Genomic DNA, 17,573 nt, shown 5'->3' with positions numbered 1-17,573 from the left:
CAAACGCTTGAACAAACTCGTGAAGGTTTAACTGCTGAGTTACTTAAAATCGAATCGAAATGTCAAAAAGTCTGTAATGACGCAAAAACACAAATTTGTGAGCATTTTCAACCTACTTTTTGCGTCATGAAAATGCATTCCAGAATCACGAAGCAGCCATAAAAGAACTGCAAACTATTGCTCATGAAAATCACGACACCTTGCGAGCTAAAATTGACTCAGTTGCATCTACTGATTCGGTTACGCAACTTGCAAGAACTCAGGAAAAGTTAGACACAGTAGATACGATTTCAACACAAATGGACGCTCTGATACTTGGTTCAGAAAAACACACTGAGGAAATATGTTCACTATCGGAGAAAGTAGCCGAACTTTCGGATCAGTTCACTTGCTTATTTACAAAGGTAGATGATGATCTGAATGACACAAGACCCGAAGCCATCACTGACACAGAAGAGTATGAACAAATTAGAAAATTCAAACAAAATCAAAATCAAATCAATAGACAGTACAAAAGAGAAATCCGGGAAGTACAAGATCAGTTGACGCAGGTAAAACAAGAATTACATATTTCAGAGGACACTCGCGCTTCAATACGAGAAGAGGGACATAGAAATACGGAACAGCCACAAAATAATAACACAGGGCACTTTCGAAATTATGAAAGGAATTGGCAAGGTACACCGAATTTTGAGATGGAACCTCCGAAAAGAAGTAACAATGACGGATATGAGACTAGCCGACATGATGATTTTGACTATAAGCTGTTCATTACTACATGTAAATTTAAAACATTTAAGAACTCTGGCAACGACATTCATCCACAAGCATGCTCCATCAATTCTCTCATTGTTTTCCTCCCAACTGGTCATTGGAGCACAGGTTAGAATTTATGTGTGGCTACTTAGAGAATGAACCAGCTGTAGGAAAGCGATCGGTCATTCACGACTGTCAAAGTGAAGGAGAATTTTATCATGCCTTCCTCTCAGCATATTGGTCTCAAGCTACACAAGACCAAGTAAAACATAGCATCATAATAATGAAGCATTTCAAACAATCTGAATTTTCCAGTCTTGTGAAATATTTCGAACACATGTTACATAAGAATCAGTATCTTTCAAACCCATACAGCCCCTCAGAACTCATCCGCATTTGCTTAATCAAATTGCCTGAACATTTACGACATATTATTTTGGCAGGACGTTGCAAAGGCGACATTGAAGCTTTTCAGGGACTCTTACAAGAATTGGAAATTAACACTGACAAACGTGGAACACGACAAGAGGAACACAACAATTACAGGTCACATCCGTCACAATTCTGCGATGAAAGAAATAATAACTGGACACGACAAGGCTATTCCTACAACGCAAATCGTGAACAAAACAGACACCACCCATATGACAACCACTGGCAGAGTAATAGTTACAGAGAAAGATCGCATTTCCGTAGTAATGAATATGACAGAGACAATCATAGAAACAGACAGTATGGCAACCAGAACTATTATTATCACGGGAGACAGAATAACTTCAGACGCAAGGGTCCACCGTGCAGTGATAATTCAGGGAGATATTCTCCACCACTTAACCGACAACAAAGGAACTACAGGAACTACCGACATGACGACTGACGATATAATAATCATAACGACAGACCTGAATTTATCAGAACTGGCGGTATTCAAACAGGGCTGGGCCCTCTCGACAAGGTGAATTTGTAGAAGTTAGATCTCCAAATTCCAATAACGACGCACGCCAGCAATGAGACAGACAATGACTCACACCGCAGGCAGCCACATGCTCCGACTGGCTCAGAGAAAAATAACATAAACGCTAACCTTGAGAAAAATTTTAGCATTTCTTACCGACGTATACAACATGATAATTGCTTCAATGTTGAAATCCTGCGCACCACATTTCACATGTAAAACCGTTTATTGAAAGATAATCTGCCTTTTATCTTAGTCTTTGCTATAAAATTTTTCACTTACGCTACTAGTATGCTTCGTCAGACTTAACATGCAACAATGTTTGAAGTTAAATATCCAGTCAAGAACCAAGAGAAATTATTTAAACAGAAATTACAAATGCATTGTTTTAGTGAACAGACGACACATTGTTATTGTGTGTGTAAATTCTCGCTAGTTAGTTGCACTATTACCTAACGACTATAAGGCTCGAATATTTAGAACATAAAAAGATACTAATAACAAGATTTTAATGCAACATTTTGGTTCACTTGAAAATACATTCTGGATTTAAAGTATATTCTGAGAGATACCAGATGACACAGTGGTTAATTTATTTGACAGGTACACGATTATATCACGATTCTACTAATGTGTGACGTAATTTACATTGTTGCTTTTGCGGTGTATCTGTTTTATATCTGCACAGTTTTTCTGTATTCTTCTGGAAAGGAAGACATATTTTAGTAGTAACTTTTGTGGTATAGCTACAATGAGACAGCCTTTTTCGTAGCACAACAATGCATTACAGTATAGTACTTTCTTGATCGTGGTATTGTACATAATAACTACGATATCTATACGCATAGCATTTCACTTTTGTTTACTACGAGGTTAAGAACAGTGACTTCTACAGAACATTTTTACCCTTAATTAATGACAGAGATTATCTTACAACAAGACGCGAAGTTTAGCGCTACAGTACACGTATGTGAGTGATTAATTTCGTACATTTATTTTTAAAGATTTCTGAATTACAAAGAAAGTTTTCCGTGATACATTTCATTCCATTGCTGTAATGTGTATCAATCGTAAGCAATGCTCCACGATACACACGCATCGCGGACCTTCACCGGGAATACTGACTTGAGACTCTCACGGAGGTAATCCACAAACTCACCACAAGACTATACAGAAACTCCAGACATCGCAGAACCCGTTTATTCTGAATCTGGGGAACTACGACCACAACCATACATGGAAACATAAAAGACCAAAAGACATACTTGTACGGACATAACACCTATGGCCAAGCATACGCAAACATAATGGCACAGGCGAGCCCCTGTTAATCAGACGCCATTACTGGATATCCAGCTGAAATACACTGCCGAATAACTGGCACCACACAGGGAAGCCGTATCGTACACTGCATGCAAACAAGCTCCACACATCCCCCACACAGTGAGATGATCTATGGATCTCCCACTACTGTATAACGATCTTGATTGTTCCAGGAATGTAGCAGCTGCAGCAACTGGGACACACCGCCATCGCTTGTCACGGTAATGATGCATGATACCTATACTAACAAATCCAACCTTGCATGAGCTATCGCAGCTAGTAAGCCACTACTGCTCTTACTACCCATCCCACTGTCGCAGAGGTTTTTTTTCCCACGGCACGATCCATGGCTCTTTTTTCCCTCTGCTCTTCAAATCGCTACCCTCACTTGCGTTTCGTCCACTATCTATCACCTGATGGACCGTGTTAATGCGTAGTCTTACCCAGATGCACGGACAACATCACAGCCCAGTATCCTGTGATCCACTTACTACATAACTAACATGTTTACGGAGGTGACAGTAGAACTTTTGGTTTGGTCACCACGTTGGTGCGGGCGTGGAGGGGCCCCATCTCGTACCTGAGGGTATAATTACATTAATCCTCAGGGGGTACACGCCTACATTGTGTACTATGTGTCTGGCAAGCATAAGGAGCCCTAGCTAATAGGGTATTTGCTTATGCAACTTTACACATCGGTACCATATTTCTCTATCACATAATTACACAGCTATCTGACCATTTAACTGAGAGAGACAAACATTTTTTTTACTACGTCACTGACACATGTTTACGCAATTACACAGTTGGATAACTTCATACTTATGAAATTGTATTTTGTCTGTACTTTGTGAACTTTTCATATATTTTCGGAACCATTGTGATACTATGAGAGCTTTGAATGGTGTATTTGGTATGGGATCATGATTTTTAAAGTACGTTTGAGGTGGATGACACTATTGAAATGAGCAGAGAATTTTTTTTTTTAGGTTTTGAAATTATTGAAAGAAGCTGCGACGATTTTGAGATGTGATTGATCTGTTATGATGTTATTATTACGACGACGATGTGTATTATTCTGTTGAGGTATGTTTATGATGAATAAGCTGATGCTATATGAGGAATCTGATTATGCTATGTATTTATTATGATGAAATATTGAAGAAGTGTCGACGAATATGTATATGTGTACTAAGGTTAGGAATAATGAGTAGTGGTCAGGGACTCTGATTTGTGAAAAAGGATGTTGGAAACCAAGAATCGTACTTTAAGAGTTATGAAATGTGTGTATATGCTTGAATGTATCACAATGCTGGCGAAAATTTTTTGGACACTGTTATATTTATAAGATTTTGTTTCTACACATTGGTAACACAAATTCTCGACCTTTGAAATTTTTTATCACACTGTCACTGTAGCGCAAACTGCTGTTGTAAATATTTCGGTAAGAAAGCTAAGTGACCTTGACGTAATGAGTTGTGGGCACCCACCTACCTGGAGAAAAAGCCATTAGGTGGAAAAAAAGAGGCCATTAACCTCGCTATTGACATTCCTTTACAGAAATTGTTGCAAATACGACACGCTCATTACTTGGAAACATATGATTATATTGTGGAGTGCGTACTTTGTGCTACTTACTGAAATGCTTATAAACTGATGGGAAATATTCTTACATCTGCATAGCTGCTTATGACAAGTGTCTTTCTACGAGAGTTGACAGAATCACTATAAACTTATGAAATGCCACAGACTATTGAATGATATTTTTATGCTTCACTTTACATAGTTGCTTATTTCATTTGATATCTGTTTTCCAGCTGTGTTGCAGCATTGATTTTGTGAAATAAAATTAAATGCATTTGCTAATGTTAACACTTTCTGTCAACAGATCGGTTAAATAATAATATTATGATCCACATTCTTCAAAAGATTTAAGTTAGCTTAAGAGGGGGTAGACTATATAAGTAACTAACTATGAAGAATAGGGAAAGAATGCATTGAGAAGTTATATGAAAAATATTTGGGAAAAAATGATTACTGTACAATGAGAAAAAATTATTTAGAAAGAGGATATGAACAAAACAGTAGGGTTTAGGGACAACAGGTATAGATAGGACGTTTTGGGAATAATGATAAATGAAAGGAGATCTCCAAGAAGTAAAGAAAGTTTTGTTTCGAAAATACTGCAGTAAAACAAACCCTGTCTTTTCCTCTAGTGTTATTCTGCTATGTGCTTGTGTACTCTTGTGTATTTGTGTTTTTCCTATCTTTATGTGTTTAGCTGATGAGAGTTATGTTGTAGAATTTTTGTAAAACTATGTTATTTACTTAGTAAAGATGTTTAGACATTATTTATTCTGTTATGTTTTAATGCTTATGTGTGAAATTAATGTTTCGAAAACTATTCTCATTCTTTTATGTATTTACTTATGTCATAATTCCTGTAACACTGATGCATATGTCTATTTCTATTATTTTGTGATGCCTGTATTACTACAAATGTTATCTGTATTATTATGTTCTTTAATGATGTATTTTGTACCTTTGTAATTATATTCTTATGTTGGAAATTTATAATTGTCAGACATAGGGGATATAAAAATGAAAAAGCTGGCATACTATGCTTACTTTCATTCCATAATGTCATATGGGATTATTTTTTGGGGTAATTCATCAAGCCAAGCTAAAGTTTTCCGGGCACAAAAACGTGCAGTGAGAGTTATATGTGGTGTGAACTCAAGAACATCCTGCAGAAGCCTGTTTAGGGAACTAGGGATACTAACTACTGCTTCCCAATATATTTATTCCTTAATGAAATTTGTCATTAAAAATATATCACTTTTTCAAACCAACAGCTCAATTCATGGAATCAATACTAGAAATAAGAATAATCTTCACAAGGATTTAAAGTCACTTAGTCTTGTACAAAAAGGTGTGCATTATTCAGGAACACACATTTTCAATAACTTGCCAGCAGCCATAAAAATCTTAACAACCAATGAAATTCAGTTTAAGAGAAGCCTAAAGGATTTATTGGTGGCCAACTCCTTCTACTCCATTGATGAATTTCTTAGTAAAACCAACTGATTTGTATATAAGTACAACATAACTTCTGCACAATTTCAGTGCAGTAATGTGTTCATTGAAAATTTGTGTGTGTGTGTGTGTGTGTGTGTGTGTGTGTGTGTGTGTGTGTGTGTGTGTGTGTGTGTGTGTGTGTGTTAGTATAATCTAACTTCTGCACCATTTCAGTGCAGTAATGTGTTCATTGTAAATAAGTATTACACAGTAGTTGTATTACCTTATAAATAAATAAAAAACTTTTTTATTTTAAATTCAGTGCATTAGTATTTGTAAAATGACTCTTAGTGTTCATTAAAAAATGACGATCATTCCACTTGGGACCTGTGGAATGGTACATTAGCTTATTTGTTTTAATTGTAAATATTTGTCATGTATTGTTGTTTTTCTGACATGTTCCACATCCTGGAGGACCTCCTCACTACGGATCAATTGGAATGAAAGTAAATCTAATCTAATCTAATCTAATTGTATAGACATAAGTTCTTCAAATTAAGTTACATTTCACTGCACACATTTCTGTTGGTCATAGTATGCACAATATGTGAGAAGTTGGGACTGTTATTGTTTGCACGTGTGTTAATAATTCAGCAAGGGACTGGTTAACAGCATCGCTGCTTCTAAGGATAATTCCAAAAACTTTGTGAGTGCACAAGTGGTGGTTTATGGACTTGCTATATTGACCACAAGACTCTTCGATGGTGATTGAGCACCTGCACAGTTGCAACAGGTGGCTGCTGGCCATCTCTACAAGGACAACATTGGGTCAGCATCTTTGATGGCCCACCAATACCATTATTTCTACAACGACTGCAGTGTGTCTGCACCTCTGGTGGCCCACCAATACTGTAATTTCTACCAGGACTACAGTGGGTCTGCTCTGTGATGACCTACCTACCAATATTCTTCAAATTCGACTGACGCTGTTATGGGTTTGCTCTGTTGTGGCGCATTACTTGTCTGCATGTCAAGAGTTAGCACTGTTTTTCTGTTGGAAGGACTACACTACTTCTTCAAGACTGCATGGAAATTCACTACTTCCGTGTGCATTTTCTTTTACTGCTCAGAATTTGAGGGAAAAAAACCATTGCAATTTTACTGTGATGAATGATCAGGACTGTCTTCATGGACTGTGAGAAAATTTTAGCTTTTGATCAATATTGTATCAATAAGTGTGTGCATTTGATTTCTTTGTTATTGTAATTATGAAAAAAAATTTCAAATCTGTATTGGCCACTGCCCAAACCAATTTGTAAAATTTTTTGTGGGGAGCATTGGGGCTATGTAAGTAGGCTGTTTAGGTTTTTATGTTGGTAACGCCATGTAGCGCTCTATATGAAAATCACTGACTGTGCTGTGTTAAGGCTGTGGTTGATTGGCATTGTTGGAGTATATGCTATTGTAGTGTTGGGCAGTTGGCTGTTAACAGCGCGTAGCGTTGCGCGGTTGGAGGTGAACAGCCAGCAGTGGTGGATGTGGGGAGAGAGATGGCGGATGATCTGGACATGTGTCCATCAGAGACAGTAAATTTGTAAGACTGGATGCCATGAACTGCTATATACATTATGACTTTTGAACACTTTTAAGGTAAATGCATTGTTTGTTCTCTATCAAAATCTTTCATTTGCTAACTATGCCTATCAGTAGTTAGTCCCTTCAGTAGTTTGAATGTTTTATTTAGCTGGCAGTGGTGGCTCTCGCTGTATTGCAGTAGTTCGAGTAACGAAGATTTTTGTGAGGTAAGTGATTTGTGAAAGGTATAGGTTAGTGTTAGTCAGGGTCATTCTTTTGTAGGGATTATTGAAAGTCAGATTGCGTTGCGCTAAAAATATTGTGTGTCAGTTTAAGCACAGTCATTTATAATTTTTCTAAGGGGACGTTTCAATTTAGCGTATGCTACGCTCCTTATAGTTTACTTGCGACGATGCACTCCTTTTCTAGAAACTACGTTTGCTTAACCTAATAATATACTCTTAAAATTTGTGCTGTTTAAAGTATCGTCTCCGATTTGGGAATAAATGTCTCTATTCGTTTTGTTTGTGTAACTGATTTAAGTTAGAGTAGTCAGCTGATAGGTACTACATTTCTATTTTGTCTAGTTGGCTGCGAGCTGTGGAGGCCGATTCGCTTAAATTCTAAAATGGTTTCGGTCGTTGTGCGCACTGAACTTAGCTTTGCATTTTGCATACTCTGTCCCTACTATAAGCTGTTAGTCGCTTCGCATATACATGTTAGTGTACGCTCAGCTATAAGCGCATCTGCTCGTCTCAGTACACTTCACTGCTAATGGCTCTGCCTAAAGCTCGCACGCTGTGAATTCCTTTCTTTCCCATCACTCTTATTCTATTTTTTTTTTTTTTTTGCTTGTGATGTAATTCCACTACGTCATCTAATGGTTTTCAATCGTTCAGTATTGTGTAGGAATATCGAAAGATTTCCTTTGCTTCTATAGATATTTAAGTCTTAGGAAATTAAAATATCAAAATATAAGGAAAATTTCTACTCACTAAGTTGCATCTCATTCTTTGCATGTTAGTTAGTGGAAGGAAATTAAACATTCCTTATTGACTAAAAAGGATAGTATAAGAGAGAGAGGGTTCCGGAAATATAGGTATTATATCCCCTAGCTGTGTACCCTGTTGATATGTGCGGTAGGTGATTTACTATATGCTGATACATACCAGGTATTCTATGCATTTCTTTTGATTCTGTGGTATATATGTCCGGATAAATCTATTAAATTCACGAAAGCATCGTTCGACGGGACTTCCTTCCGAGTGGAGCTTGGATACTAAAATATAATGTATGTTCTGTGAATTCAAAAATGATTTCCATTCGTCACTTGTAAAATTTTATGCATTATCAGTTAGTACGGCGCAGCGTTTCCCAACGTGTGGTATGTAATCTTCCAGAATCAGTATTATAATTGGTCCAGACATAAATGTTTTCATTGCGTATAGTTGGTTATACTTACTAAAAACGTCATACAGGGCTACGATGTATTTAACCCCGCCGTGGGCTTGGGGATAAGGACCTGCAGCGTCAATAGATACTAGATCCCTTGGTTGCTTTGGTATTACTTGGTGTAGTACAGTAAGACATTACCTATTCTGATGCTTGACCTTTTGACAAACTGCACAGCTTGCTTTATACGTTGCCTCATATTAAGGAAATAACAATATGTAGGCATTTTGGCTGCAGACTTTAGCACTCCATAGTGCCCCCATGTGCGGTGCATGTGTTGAATTAAGTTTTCCACCTATTCCTGCATTATGCACACACACCACTAATCCATTTCTTGATCTCTTCTTTGAAAAAGAAGACATTATGTATAATGCAATACTGCTCTAAGTGTTCATGTGTTCTAGACTGTAAACTTTTTATTACCTTGCTCCATCTAGTGTCTTGTTCTTGCAAGCGTTGCATATTTTTGCACTTTTTGATATAATATGGTTTAAAAGTTCCATCATGAACCGTGCTGCGGCTCGCGTTGGTGCCGTGTGCAGGTTTTTTGCCAGACCGTATCGTTTAGTTTGCAAGGTTGCGTTGTTTGTCTCCTTCTCATGTTCACTGGCGCAACTCGGTTTCGTAAGCGTTGCCTGTCCGCTAGTGGCAGCAGCGGCGCTTATTGATATTTAGTTCCGCTGCCCTATCTTTAGGGTGACCTCCTTCCTCCGTGTGGTGTGAGTGTGGAGTTCAGTTGGGGACGCAGGAACAACGAGGTCCGTGCAGAGCGACAACACGCCGTGACCGCGGGTGGCGTGGATGGACTGCCGGATCGAAGGGCAGTGGTCACGAGGGTACACGACCTCGTCGAAACCGGATCCTGCATGCTTGAGTGCATTGCAATTCGAGTAGAGAAACCTCTACCGTCGTGAAATCTCGTGATTCTCCAGTAACTTGTGTTTGTGTTGCTGCTCGAGGCGAAAAGCGGCGAGTGGAGTAGCTGGGGAAGGCGGATCTGATTAGCCTTCCTGAGGTTCTAATTACTATTTACTATTTTCAGTTTCTTACATTGTTAAGTTCAACCAGAGGTATTTTTCTGTCTTGTGGCCACCCCAGTTACCTGCCCTGGGGTTAGCGTACATTTTTCCTCGCCTTGCCGCCGCTGTCTGGTGAGGGGTGTAAGTTTGACAGCTTCTTGATTGTAGTTAGGGTGGTGTTCTTCTATCCTAGTGGGAGTCATTCCTTCTCGTTCCGTGCGCTCTAAGCACAGTATTCTGTGGGCGGAGCCCAAACCGCCTGTTCCACCTTTGGCGTAATTTTACCTCTTGCATTTGTTTTGCTGGATGTCAGGTAGCCCCTCACCAAGATTATCATTAGTCGCTCGTTAGACTGTCACTAGTCCGAGTTACCATCTTGTGATGTGAATGCAACTCTTGGCGGCCTTTCTCTTCGCTACCGAAAGTGTTTTGGTGTGACCTGCTCAGATGTCGATTCCCGGAGCACTGTCTGTCACTGGTCCTTGTGTTTTATTTTATTATTGTATTATTAAGTTACCATCATTTGTGTCACCTGTTTGGTGATTTGTTGATAGTTTCTTTTTAAATTAGTTTTTGCTATTCCATTCCCCGTTTGACAATATATTTATTAATTTTTTTTTATAATTGCCCTTTCGGCGATAAAGGCCTTCAGCTATGATTGTGATTACTTGCCTTAAAATTCTGACTGCGACCACATTGGCTTGTCTCCAAAATTATACGCTGTTTCTATTTTATGACTTTGTTAAATTTTAAATAATTGCCATTTTTCGTGTTTAAGTCCTTCAGCCGTGATTGTGGTTATGTGACTTAAAAGTCTGGTTGCGACCTCATTGCCTTGGTTTCAAAGATTATTTTTGAAAATAAATGAATGAAATTGCAATGCAAACCAATAGTAATTGATTCAGGCCGCGTCCACAATCGTAACACATCCTGCCTTCCTTAATTACTAGGTGTCACATCATTTACTAAGTACCTTGAAATCAGATGTTTGTTCTTCTAAATCGTGTAAATCGGTGAGGACTTGATGTAACCGTGACAGTGCATCTACCAAAACATTCTGTTCCCCTTTTATGTACATTATTTTAAAATTAAACTCTTGAATATACATGTATCACCTCGCTACAACTTACATGTAAGAAAAAAGGACAAAGCTTCATGACCACAGTAAAATTTAGTATGTTTTCCCCAAAGGTAATACTGAAATTTGCGAAACGCCCAAACTACCGCTAACGCTTCTAGCTCAGTTACAGAATCAGGTCTTTCATATTCCGTGAGGGTTCTACTAGCAAAACTGATTATGCTGACTTCTTCTTTACCGTCCTTTGTTATTATTTGAAACAGACATGCACCGAGCCGGTGCTTAAACCGAAGTCCAGCTCCATATCTGGGTGTTTAAGGATAGGTGAGTTAATCAGCGCCTGCTCAACCTGCTGTAAATCAATTTCGCATTCTTTCCTCCACAACCAACTGTGGTTCTTAAGCAGTAGGTTCAATGGTGGACCACTGTCGAACAGTTAACGTGGCCGAAATTGGGAAACGAGTCCAGTCCCAAAAAACTCTTTAGTTGTTTCTTTGTGTAGGATGTTGGAAAATTGTGTATCGCATCTAGTTTACTGGGGTCAGGTAGAATTCCTACTGGTGAAATGATATACCCTAAAAATTTTATTATGTCTTTTCTGAATTCAGACTTTTTAAAGTTACCTGTGACATTGCATTCATCAAATTTTTGAAAAATCTTTTCCAAAATTCTTACATGTTCATTCCATGTTTTGGTCGCAATTAATGGATCATCAACGTAAAGTGTAACCTGGCTAAGCAGTTGTGGTCGAACTACTCTGTCTAATACCTCAATAAATACACCAGCGCTCACGTTTAATCCGAAAGGTAGCACCCTAAACTGGTAGCTCTTACTGACATTTATGAAAGCTGCATACTTTCTACTCTCTGCATGTAATAAAATTTGCCAGTATGAAGGCTCCAAATCGAGGGATGTTAAGTGCCTAACGCAATGAAAGTTTAATAACGGCTCTTCTAAATTCTCTGGTCTTGTTCTTATAGGAACGATGATTTTGTTTATTTCTCTCGCGTTTAACACCAACCGCACCTTTCAGTCAGTTTTACCAACTGTGAGACTGCAGTAAGGTGAGTGCGATGTTTCAATAACTTTCCATCTAACCATACGCTCTATTTCTTGTCTTACTGCCTCTTTCTTTGCCCAAGGAATGCTACACTCCTGGAAATTGAAATAAGAACATCGTGAATTCATTGTCCCAGGAAGGGGAAACTTTATTGACACATTCCTGGGGTCAGATACATCACATGATCACACTGACAGAACCACAGGCACATAGACACAGGCAACAGAGCATGCACGATGTCGGCACTAGTACAGTGTATATCCACCTTTCGCAGCAATGCAGGCTGCTATTCTCCCATGGAGACGATCGTAGAGATGCTGGATGTAGTCCTGTGGAACGGCTTGCCATGCCATTTCCACCTGGCGCCTCAGTTGGACCAGCGTTCGTGCTGGACGTGCAGACCGCGTGAGACGACGCTTCATCCAGTCCCAAACATGCTCAATGGGGGACAGATCCGGAGATCTTGCTGGCCAGGGTAGTTGACTTACACCTTCTAGAGCACGTTGGGTGGCACGGGATACATGCGGACGTGCATTGTCCTGTTGGAACAGCAAGTTCCCTTGCCGGTCTAGGAATGGTAGAACGATGGGTTTGATGACGGTTTGGATGTACCGTGCACTATTCAGTGTCCCCTCGACGATCACCAGTGGTGTACGGCCAGTGTAGGAGATCGCTCTCCACACCATGATGCCGGGTGTTGGCCCTGTGTGCCTCGGTCGTATGCAGTCCTGATTGTGGCGCTCACCTGCACGGCGCCAAACACGCATACGACCATCATTGGCACCAAGGCAGAAGCGACTCTCATCGCTGAAGACGACACGTCTCCATTCGTCCCTCCATTCACGCCTGTCGCGACACCACTGGAGGCGGGCTGTACGATGTTGGGGCGTGAGCGGAAGACGGCCTAACGGTGTGCGGGACCGTAGCCCAGCTTCATGGAGACGGTTGCGAATGGTCCTCGCCGATACCCCAGGAGCAACAGTGTCCGTAATTTGCTGGGAAGTGGCGGTGCGGTCCCCTACGGCACTGCGTAGGATCCTACGGTCTTGGCGTGCATCCGTGCGTCGCTGCGGTCCGGTCCCAGGTCGACGGGCACGTGCACCTTCCGCCGACCACTGGCGACAACATCGATGTTCTGTGGAGACCTCCCGCCCCACTTGTTGAACAATTCGGCGGTACGTCCACCCGGCCTCCCGCATGCCCACTATACGCCCTCGCTCAAAGTCCGTCAACTGCACATACGGTTCACGTCCACGCTGTCGCGGCATGCTACCAGTGTTAAAGACTGCGATGGAGCTCCGTATGCCACGGCAAACTGGCTGACACTGACGGCGGCGGTGCACAAATGCTGCGCAGCTAGCGCCATTCGACGGCCAACACCGCGGTTCCTGGTGTGTCCGCTGTGCCGTGCGTGTGATCATTGCTTGTACAGCCCTCTCTCAGTGTCCGGAGCAAGTATGGTGGGTCTGACACACCGGTGTCAATGTGTTCTTTTTTCCATTTCCAGGAGTGTATATGACGTCCTACAATAGGTTTCATTTAGGTACACTTCCAATTTATAGGTATATCCCTTAATATCACTGGGTTTTTTACGAAAAATGCTATGATAATTAAAGATTAATTTTGTCACAGCACTTCGCCGTTCATTGTTAAGACAAGTGGATTTACTTATTTTACTGTCTACTCTTTCCTCACTGAGGATCTCCCCGCCAACGTCATCATCTTCCATTTCGTTTACCATTAAGATCAGGGGGTGGGTAAGTTTAAAATTAATGTCAGGTGTCTGGCTAGTCTGATTTGTTATTGTAGTTCTTATTGATAAAAAAAAAGTTCAAGTGTGTGTGAAATCTTATGGAACTTAGCTGCCAAGGTCATCAGTCCCTAAGCTTACACACTACTTAACCTAAATTATGCTAAGGACAAACACACACACCCATGCCCGAGGGAGGACTCCAACCTCCGCCGGGATCAGCCGCATAGTCCATGACCGCTCGGCTAATCCTGCGCGGCACTTCTTATTGAGTCCTCTGTCGGTGTGAACTCTCCTACGTCAAACTGAAATTCCTCGCTGCCGATGCCTATTTTTACCCCATACCTTCTGAACACCTCCATACTAATTATACAGTTCACTATACGTTTGTCGACCAATAAGAAAGTACACAGCAAAATTACACTACATATGCTAATGGGTATTCTGGCCTGTAATTTTATAACTTTAGATTTACTTCCCATCGCCATTACGATCTTACAGTTCCCTACGGGTAGCGTGGGTACATTTATTTCCCGCGCTATCTCTTTAAACAAGCTGGCTTACATCAGGCTTGTTGACGCACCTGTATCCAAAACAACTGGTATGTTTCCCACCTTTATCTTTATTGTTGCTTGAATAATTTCACTTATCTTGCGTGTTGTTTCTTTCTGTTCAATGAACAAATATTCTTTCACTTCTGCTACCGTATCGTATCTTAAAAATAGATTACGAATATGCTGTACGTGTAAGTTTGTTTCAGTGTCTACTTCCTCTTTTCTATTTCTGTTCGTGTTATTGTTTATGTCCCTAAGATTATTACTGTGGCACACTGACAGTTCACTACCATCTTCCTCTAGTCATGATCGATTATTGTTATTTCCTGGGGGCGGTAACGGTATTGTTTCATTTCCTGCCATTACTTCTACTATGTTCACCGTATGTTCGCGTGCTCGCCAGTTCATGTCACGGTTGTTTCGGTTTGACTGTACAGGCTTTCGACTTTCTCTCGGGTCCCTGTGTTCCAGATTCCGATCCTTGTAATTGGCATTTCTTTGTCGCCTAGTATCGAAGTTTTCTCTCGAATTTCTCCTATCTCGGCCATTGCCGTGCCAATAGGGCTGATATTTATTTTTGTAACTTCGGTCACTTTGTGGCTGAAAGGTAAACAGATTGTACGGATTTCCGTTGTGGCGCGGCGGTGCATAACGATGCCATTCGTTCATCCGCACAAGACCATTATAGTTTCCAAAGCCATTGTCGTTACCGTTGTTGTTCCTCCCATTTGGGTTGTACTCATTACCGTTACGATAACTAGGCATGGCTTGCTCAGCCTAAGAATTAGATCTATTGAGTCGAGCACTGGGAGAAAATACTCGGGAATGGTTACTAACTTTTCCCTAACATTTGCAGGCAACTTGTTCTTTAAGATGTTGAATAAATCGTCAGTAGATATCGGATTATTCCAGTAGCGGGTCTTTTCTAGATATTTTTCAAAATAGTTTCTTAGCCATCCGTATTTTGGATGATGTGATACTGGGTTGATTACCTCTCGTCTTAATCTCTCCTGGATAGCTGTTGACCAGTATTCATCAAAAAATACATTCTCAAATTAATCATATGTCTCGTAGAGTTCCAACATTTCTGTAGCCCAAAACAGGGCGTCACCTGTGTGTCCTACCACAGCGGGCCGCTGTGGCCGAGCGGTTCTAGGCGCTTCAGTCCGGAACTCCGTGACTGCTACGGTCGCTGGTTCGAAGCCTGCCTAGGGCATGGATGTGTGTGATGTCCTTATGTTAGTTAGGTTTAAGTAGTTCAGAGTTCTAGGGGACTGATGACTTCAGATGTTAAGTCCCATTGTGCTCAGAGCCATTTGAACCATTTTTTGCCATGGCACATATTTGATCTTTTGAGGTTCTGTAAAAGTCGGGGGCAGTACATTCCTAAAGGGTCGGACAAACACTACCGGGTGCGTTCGCTTTGTTTCATTTGAAAATACAGGAAACTGTCGATGTTTTATTAAACTGTCGTCCATTAACAATGGTATCCAGCAGGAGAGAACCGCATTTACATACGGTGATGAAATATTTGTCTCACAAAAGTATTGGCCGTTGCTCCTGTCGCGCGTCGGCAAGACCTCGCGCGGCGTGGGTTGGGCATTGTTGTCCGCACCAATGATTTCTCTCACCGGCGGACGGCTGTTTATAGCTCCGCTTACCACCCTGGCGACGATACTACCGTATTTTGGTTGTTAATTATTTCGTCCATTAATCTTTGTATTGACTGTTTGGTATCATGTTCTACGCATTTTAAAGTTTGTTCTTCCTTTCCTCCATTACTTCCTTTACCGGTTCCACATAAGACGTTGTTTGCGTACGCATTTTTCCGCGAAAGTGGTGTTTTCACCTTTTGTATTACCCTTTACCGTTTCACAGAATTGCACTACGTCTGGGATGATTCTTTTATGTTCTAACGTAAGTAATCCTATCTCCACTGCGATTTTCTCTATATTTTATGGTAATTCGTCACAGAACGAATACACCTTCGCTACTTCTGACTGTACATTATCTATGTTAACCTGCGTATTCTTTTGCATTACCTGTAAATTATCCTGAGTTTACCTGATTCCGAATAGCTCCTGTCCTTACGTACATGTGTGTTTCCAATTTTTCTTCCACTGTGCCTTTTAATTTCTCATTCATATGGTGAAAGGAAGTTTGTACTTGTTCGTTAATTTTCATATCCACTTATGTGGAGATTTGTGAAATCTGCTGTATGAACTTTCTGTCCAGATTATTGAGTTGAGGCTGAAATGTGTGTCATGTTTATATTTATATCTTATCGGTCTCGGACTTTACTGTGGTTATGTCTGCTTTCATATTAGTCATGTCTGTTTGTATTGTGTCTAAACTGGACATCTTTCAATTTATGTCTGTTTTCATCGCGATCAGGTCTGCTTTCATTGCGTTCATGTCTGTTTTCATTGAGTTTATGCCTGTTTCTATTAAGGCTCGAAATACGGCTTGCATATCTTCCCTAGTCACTTCCGGGATACGCCTGTCAGCATCCGCGTCTGCACAACGAGTACTCTTTTCATTTAAAATATTCCTTTGCCTTGAGAAGTAATTAATTTTTTTGTGTTAGCAGAAGAGCCAACACCGTGTTACGAGTGGAGGCAGAAATGCACGCGTTTTAGCTCACGCAGGCTGGCGTTAGGAGGGAAGAACTATGCTGACATTAGGTCTGGAACATGACAAGGAATGAGAATTCAGAAAGCGGACGTAGTTAGTTTGATACTTAACTTCAATCCATTAATGATGAACGTCGCTCTTGACGGTACATGATTCACAATATTATCTGTTCAGAATACATTCTTGAAGATAGTATTTATAGTAACTGAATATGGCGCCTAGGTTGTAGCAAATGACGTAGCTGAAGGCTATGCTAACATATCGTCTCTGCAAATGAGAGCGTATGTAGACAGTGAACCATCGCTAGCAAAGTCGGTTGTACAACTGGGGCGAGTGCTAGGAAGTCTCTCTAGACTAGACTTGCCGTGTGGCGGCGCTCGGTCTGCAATCACTGATAGT

Source organism: Schistocerca nitens, chromosome 6 (genome assembly GCF_023898315.1).
Source record: "Schistocerca nitens isolate TAMUIC-IGC-003100 chromosome 6, iqSchNite1.1, whole genome shotgun sequence".
In the NCBI taxonomy this organism is placed as follows: Eukaryota; Metazoa; Arthropoda; class Insecta; order Orthoptera; family Acrididae; genus Schistocerca; species Schistocerca nitens.
The sequence above is the reverse complement of the archived record's forward strand: the minus strand, read 5'-3'. Positions refer to the sequence as shown.